An 8,023-nucleotide genomic window follows, 5' to 3' on the forward strand; every position below is an offset into this window, starting at 1 on the left:
TTTTCCACAATTCATCTTATTTTTATAGTGACTTAATATTCTTGAACCGTATTTAACTTCCCTGGAAACTGTAAAGAGTGGGTTGAAATCCATAATTGTATTAGAGCTATGGCTCCCAGTAACAATAGCTATTCCACAGGTGCTGGCAAATGCCTTGTCATAAAAATAAAAAAGCAGAAAGAAAGTGAAGTTTTTATCTGCTTACTTTTAAGTAGGACTGATCCAGAAAAGGAGGTGGAAGGATTTGGGAAAAGAGATAGATGGAAAGGAGGGGTTTCATCCAGAGAATTGTCACTGGTCAAGTTTGTCTATAGCTATAAAGATCTAGACATGCATACACATAATGTGTCAATGCTCTGTCAGTGTTCCTGGGGAGCTTTTATGTTTACTGCTCATTGCATGCACATCTGATGTCCTGCCTACTTCACAAATGAAACTTGTTATTTTCCAGAATAGAATTTTGACTTATGAATAAAATGGGTTCATGTCTCTATATTTAATGTATTGATACCCCAGAGTTTCAAAAGTCACAGTCAAAGAGATAAATAAATAAAGACTATCTCATGTAAAAAGGGAATCCAAGAAAATATAATGTACTCATTATTAAGTATTCAAGTTCTCCTCAGTCATAACAAAGAATATGTAGAAATGATAAGGACTATTGACTTACATTAAATTAATTCTCCAGTCTGCAAAGGTAATGAGAAGAGGTAATTTGAAAATGAGAGACTTATTCTTTGAGTAGCTTTTTAGTTATTGTTAAATGTGCTTCCTATATGCCAAGTTCTATTTTGAGCACTTCACAGATACCATTTTATTTACTTTCTAAAGTAACTTTCGTAATAACCCTCATGACACACTGAGATAGCTACTATTACTGTTCTTTTCTTTTTAAACAAATGAACAATCTGAGGCACAAAGAAGTTATATAACTTGGGAAAGATTGTTCACCCGTTAAGTTGTGAGCTGGGCATAGGTTCAAATCCAAGCAACATGGCATCAGAGGACTTGATTTCACCTACCTCAGGATGCAAGGTCGAAGGCATGGGTGTCAGGCTTTAGTGTGCTTAAGAACGACCCAGTAAACTTGTTAAAATCCAAATTCCTTGGAGATTGTGATTCTGTAGGTCTGACTGGGAGTGGAGATTTATGGTTCTTTCATGTTCTCAGGTGATCCTGATGCTGCCCACCTGAAGACCGTGATTTAGATAGCATCAACCTAAAAACTGTCCAAGTAAACGAGATTGAGTAGGCTTGTCAGTAAGTTATAGGAGTCCAGGCTCAGATTCTTTACAGACTCTTGTAGAGTTTTGGCTTTATCTACAAAATACAACCACATTTCTCTTTATAAACCCAAGTGATTGTAACATGAGTCTCTATGAGCCTAACTCCTGGCAAAGATCCCCCTACATTCCCTACTGCAACTCTTAGCTATGATTACATAAAAGTTTTCTAGGACAAGTGTACCCAGATGTTCTTCACTGTGTTCCACTAGGCCAGTTCACCTTATTGTTAGGCCACTGGCTCATTGCGAAGAGCCTGGCTACCTTGGATATAGCTAGTATCTTCAAGGAGCCGGACCGACACCACTCAGTCACCTGGAAAGCCCCAGCTGTTCTTTCCTGTCTCGCTTTGCTCAGAGTGGATACTCAGCTCTTTTAAGTACAACATACAGGTCTCTGCCATTCTTGCTTGCTGGCTTGCAAACATAGGACCAACCATAGTTTTTCTCCAACCACGGTGACGGCTCCATGTACCTTCACAGTCACACTGGCTTCCTTTTCTAATATTCTGTTAATTCCAGCACTTTTTCATTGGTTTTATTTGGAGTTGGGTTTTCCTGAGATGATTGTGAAAGTGCTGCACTCAATATGCCAGCAAATTTGGGAAATTCAGCAGTGGTCACAGGACTGGAAAAGGTCAGTTTTCATTCCAGTCCCAAAGAAAGGCAATGCCAAAGAATGCTCAAACTATCACACAATTGCACTTATCTCACACACTAGCAAAGTAATGCTCAAAATTCTCCAAGCCAGGTTTCAGTAATATATGAACTGTGAACTTCCAGATGTTCAAGCTGGTTTTAGAAAAGGCAGAGGAACCAGAGATCAAATTGCCAATATCCACTGGATCATCGAAAAAGCAAGAAAATTCTGGAAAAATACCTATTTATGCTTTATTGACTATGCCAAAGCCTTTGACTGTGTGGATCACAACAAACTTTGGAAAATTCATGAGATGGGAATACCAGACCACCTGACATGCCTCCTGAGAAATCTGTATGCAGGTCAAGAAGCAACATTTAGAACAGGACATGGAACAACAGACTGGTTCCAAATTGGGAAAGGAATAAGTCAAGGGTGTGTATTGTCACCCTGCTTATTTAACTTATATGCAGAGTACATCATGAGAAATGCTGGACTGGATGAAGCACAAGCTGGAATCAAGATTGCCAGGAGAAATATCAATAACCTCAGATATGCAGGTGACACCCCCCTTATGGCAGAAAACGAAGAAGAACTGAAGAGCCTCTTGATGAAACTGAAACAGGAGAGTGAAAAAGGTAGTTTAAGACTCAACATTCAGAAAACAAAGATCATAGCATCTAGTCCCATCATTTCCTGGCAAATAAACGGGGAAACAGTGACAGACTTTATTTTTGGGGGGCTCCAAAATCACTGCAGATAGTGACTGTAGTCATGAAATTAACAGATGCTTGCTCCTTGGAAGAAAAGTTATGACCAACCTAGACAGCATATTAAAAAGCAGAGACATTACTTTGCCAACAAAGGTTTGTCTAGTCAAAGTTATGGTTTTTCCAGTAGTCATGTACGGATGTGAGATTTGGACTATAAAGAAAGCTGAGCACTAAAGAAATTGTGCTTTTGAACTATGGTGTTGGATAAGACTCTTGAGAGTCTCTTGGACAGTAAGGAGATCCAACCAGTCCATCCTAAGGAAATCAGTCCTGAATATTTATTGGAAGGACTGATGCTGAAGCTGAAACTCCAATACTGTGTCCACCTGATGTGAAGAACTGAGGCATTGGAAAAGACCCTGATTCTGGGAAAGATTGAAGGCAGGAGGAGAAGGGACGACAGAGGATGAGATGGTTGGATGGCATCACCGACTCAATGGACATGAGTTTGAGTAGGCTCCAGAAGTTGGTGATGGACAGAGAGGCCTGGTGGTCTGCAGTCCATGGGGTTGCAAAGAGTTGTACACGACTGAGCGACTGAACTGAACTGAGATAATTGATGGTGGGAATTCTTTTCTTTAAGGAGAATGTTCTCTCACCCTCAGGAGTGTTGTGTGACCCTATGGCCTGAACAAGATGATCTTAAAATACTCTGGCATTTTTATATCTCTCCTGACCTGAATTACTTAATCATGTTCATGATAACCTCATTAGAAAAAGAACCACCTCCTGAAATAAGTGTTGCCTTTCTCCCCACCCAACCACCCACATCTGGCAGAAATTTCTAATGATTTGCTGTGATTCTTATTTTTCCATCTCTAGGCTTCTCAAGCAATTTAGGAAGTAGAATTTTTTTAAAAAAGGAGAAAGCCAGAAAAATCTCCGTAAAGTGAAGAAAGTAACTTCTTGATCACAAAGAGGAAAAAGAAAAACACTATAATTGGTTTATCTCATTTGACATTTTTAGAGAGAAAATATACAGATGCCATTGTTTAAAGCAATTTTAAAAACCACACTTTTAAATCTTTGTAGCAACAGGCTTGTTGAAGAAATTCATTTACAGATTCTATCCAGGGAGAGTTTATTTATCGTGTTTGTTTTATTCCTGATATACAGCTATAATAATATCATGCATAATATTATATTATTAAAACATCACAGTTTTTACTACCTATTCCTGAAGCATTAGGTAGACCCATGTTGATATCTAATTCATCCATTTGCTGATTAATTGTATAGAAACAAATAGCATTTTCTCTTGAAAAATTAAAAATCGTCTGAAATCCTTGATTTATATAACCATGATATTTAAAGAAGGTGTTTTCAGAATTGTCATTGTATTAGAAAAACACAAAAGCAGAAAATAATTAAGCCCTCTAAATCCAAAGAACATATGGTTGTGAAAGAAATCTATGGATTCTATTAACAAACACATCTACCTGACGTGTTTTCTCCCCAGATTTTTAAAATATATTTTTGTCTATGTAACAAAATGAGAATATACAATGAATCAGTTCTGTATTCAGCAATGTTTTTCATAATTCCTCCATTAAAATACTTAGCTTCACCTCTCCAGGGCTGGTTCTTAGACTTGGTAAATAATACAGGTTAGACAACTTGATTCATATGTAGTGAAAATAGTTGCTAGAAAATCACCTTTAGAGCTATCTGATTTGCCTACTACTCAAGATGGTGTCTCAAGATTACTGGAAAGTTTGCAGTGGACCGCCTTAAAATTTCTACCTAGCATCATAACAAAGAAGAGAAAAAAAGCCTTAGTTTATCTCTTTCTCTGGCTACTGATTAGAATTCACTATTTTAAGAGGCTTGATATATCTATCTATTAATTTATCCACTTAGACAACAAAATTTGAGTATCTGCCATCTAATCTAACCAATGGGTCATATGCAAAATTCAAAGCAAGTATGTGACCCACTTTTCCATTTCCTTATATTCTGGCTGCAGGCTCCATTAACTTAATCTTAAAACATTGCCTTCCCTGCTGCTGCTGCTGCTGCTGCTAAGTAGCTTCAGTCGTGTCCGACTCTGTGCGACCCCATAGATGGCAGCCCACCAGGCTCCCCCGTCCCTGGGATTCTCCAGGCAAGAACACTGGAGTGGGTTGCCATTTCCCTCTCCAATGCATGAAAGTGAAAAGTGAAAGTGAAGTTGCTGAGTCTTGTCCGACTCTTAGCAACCCCATGGACTGAAGCCCACCAGGCTCCTCCATCCATGGGATTTTCCAGGCAAGAGTACTGGAGTAGGGTGCCATTGCTTTCTCCGATTACCTTCCCTACCCTCTTCCAAACCAAATATTAAACTGTTTCTATTAATGATGCCACCATTGTATGTAAGTATACAAGTTCTTGACCTACAACTGTTCTTGATAAATTCCTAAATGCAGTCCAACATATGAACATAAAACTTGTGTTTAAGAAAACAAATATGTAGACACATACACACACAGACACAGACACACACGCACGCACATATATGATTCTTGTCTAAGGAAAGTTTCCAAAATAGCGTCTTTTTCATTTAGGTCTCTAGAAATCCCCCAAATGTCTAGAGAGGTAATTTGGGAACCTGTTCCTGAATGTTTGCTAAATTACTAATATGGGGCAAGGCTTTCTTTTATATAAAAAGCTACATTTTGTGCTAAGTGATTGAACGAGTTGTTCTTTCACTTTGAATTTCTCTTCTACCAATGGCTATAGTGGAGGGGAAAAAAAAACTTCATATAAAACAAACTCAGTATACAAGTACTAATGGACTCAGTAACATTTAGTATTGGAAAATTGCTGGAAATTTGTCAGGTAATGTGATTTTGTTTTCAATTTATGCCACCAAAAAGTAATGTAATGTCTAATGCCAAGAAGGAAAAAAAAAACCCTACACTCCATAAAACTGTGTTACTGTATATGGGTTTGACATTTGAGAAGCAAATGAGAGCAAGTTGTCCTTTTCTCTATTTCTTAAACAGTGTGTAAAGTTGTTAGATTATACTGTAACATTTTAAGAAATCCTTTGTGCTATAAGAAAATTGCTTTCGGGAGCATGGCTATGTGTACCAAATGTAAAGCATTTGAGAACTCAAATGGCAATGCCAGGAGGAAAACCTGGAGCTGAGAGCAGAGAATAGGGGCCCCAGTGTTCAGTAATTATGTCAACCTGAGATTTTAGTTTTTTGATCAAGAAAGAAAAATTCTTCACTTCCAGATCCCTCAATGAAATTCTTAACAATGCAGATCTAAATCAAATACCTAGTTAGGACAGTTGTGTGTGTGTGTGTGTGTGTTAAATACAACAAATGCGAATTAATAAGACTGAGATGTTAAATGCTTTGTTTAAATGATCTAATATGTTGCTTTGAGAGATAGAAATTAGTAAATATTGAGAGGCCGTTATTTGGGGAAAACATGTATGGAAGTTCCGGGGCTTCTCATATGACACTAGTGGTAAAGAATCCTCCTGCCAGTGCAGAAGATGTAAGAGATGTGGGTTCATTCCCTGGGTCGGGAACATGCCCTAAGAAGGAAATGACAACCCACTGCAGTTTTCTTGCCTGGAGAATCCTGTGGAAAGAGCAGCCTGTAGGGCTACAGTCCACAGAGTCACGAAGAGTTGGACACAAATGAGGCATCTGAGCAGGTGTAGGATGAAAGCTCTAGGAAAAAGTCCAAGTTGTAAGTTTTACTGCCAGGAACTTTACTAACTCAAATAGCTTTCTTACTTCCTGAACCTGTTTCCCCTTTGGAGATGCTAGACTAATAAGATGCCCTGTCTCATGAGATTGTTATAAGGATCAGATTATATGTATATGAGAATGAAAGTCCTTAAAATAAGGTATTAGAGTCCTCTTTCCTCCAACATCTCATTTCTTCATATACACAGTTATCTAGACTTGGGGCTTAAGGAGTGATCTTCACACTTATTGCCTGACTTCATATGGGTTGTTGTTTGTTGTTGTTCAGTTGCTCAATCGGGTCTGGCTGTCTGCCACCCCATGGACTGCTGCACCCCAGTATTCCCCATCCTTCACCATCTCCCGGAGCTTGCTCAAACTCATGTCCATTGAATCGGTGATGCCATGCAACCATCTCATCTTTTGTCATCCCCTTCTCCTGCCTTCAATCTTTCCCAGCATCAGGGTCTTTTCTAATGAGTCAGCTCTTTGCATCAGGTGGCCAAAGTATGTGTTAAAGCAGAGCAAGTCCTGGTATGAGAGTCAAGCCACTTGGACTTGAGTCCCAACTCTGTCCTAAGTTCATCGTGCCAAAACAACCTGGTTCAGTTCAGTTCAGTTGCTCAGTTGTGTCCAGTACTTTGAGACCCCATGGATTGCAGTACATCAGGCCTCCCAGTCCATCACCAACTCCTGGAACCTACTCAGACCCATGTCCATTAAGTCGGTGATGCCATCCAACCATCTCATCCTCTGTCATCCCCTTCTCCTCCCGCCTTTAATCTTTGCCAGCATCAGGGTCTTTTCCAAGGAGTCAGTTCTTTGGCCAATGTATTGGAGTTTCAGCTTCAGCATCAGTCCTTCCAATGAATATTCAGGACTGATTTCCTTTAGGATGGACTGGTTGGATCTCCTTCCTGTCCAAGGGACTCTCAAGAGTCTTCTCCAACACCACAGTTCAAAAGCATCAATTCTCCCGTGCTCAGCTTTCTTTATAGTCCAACTCTCACATCCATACACAACTTCTGGAAAAACCATAGGCTTGACTAGACAAACCTTTGTTGGCAAAGCAGTGTCGTCTCTGCCTTTTAATATGCTGTCTAGGTTGGCCATAACTTTTCTTCCAAGGAGCAAGCGTCTTTTAATTTCATGGCTGCAGTCACCGTCTAGGCATTGATAATAACTTAATTAAATAATAGTGAAGGTGTGGTTTGACTCAACTTCTCAGGCAAATCTTCGAAGGTAATTCCTGTTTATTTAGAAAAGATTTCTTCAAGGCTTATTAAATTACAAGATACCTTTTAGCAGTTTCTACCAACTACTTGGTAAAAAGTGATGGCTTCATCCCATTGACAAATTGTAGATAGTCTGTATAAAGTTTGAAAAATGATCCCAAGTGATGCTTGTGTCCTTAGAGATATGCCCTGCATCATCTCAGGAATGGTTTCAAACCATCCTTTACTTGCCCATGATCACCCTTTCTTACTATCAAATAATATACAGCATTTCTTTTGATCTTCAGATTTTCTTTTTCTTCCTGTCTTTTATGCCCTTTCCATAGGCAGTTTTTCAGTGTTTGATTCCCAGGATCTTAAAAGTTAACTTTCCAAACTGATTTCAGTATTTTCTATGCTATAGCTAA

Source organism: Bison bison, unplaced genomic scaffold, assembly GCF_000754665.1.
Source record: "Bison bison bison isolate TAMUID 2011002044 unplaced genomic scaffold, Bison_UMD1.0 scf7180017864490, whole genome shotgun sequence".
NCBI lineage: Eukaryota > Metazoa > Chordata > Mammalia > Artiodactyla > Bovidae > Bison > Bison bison.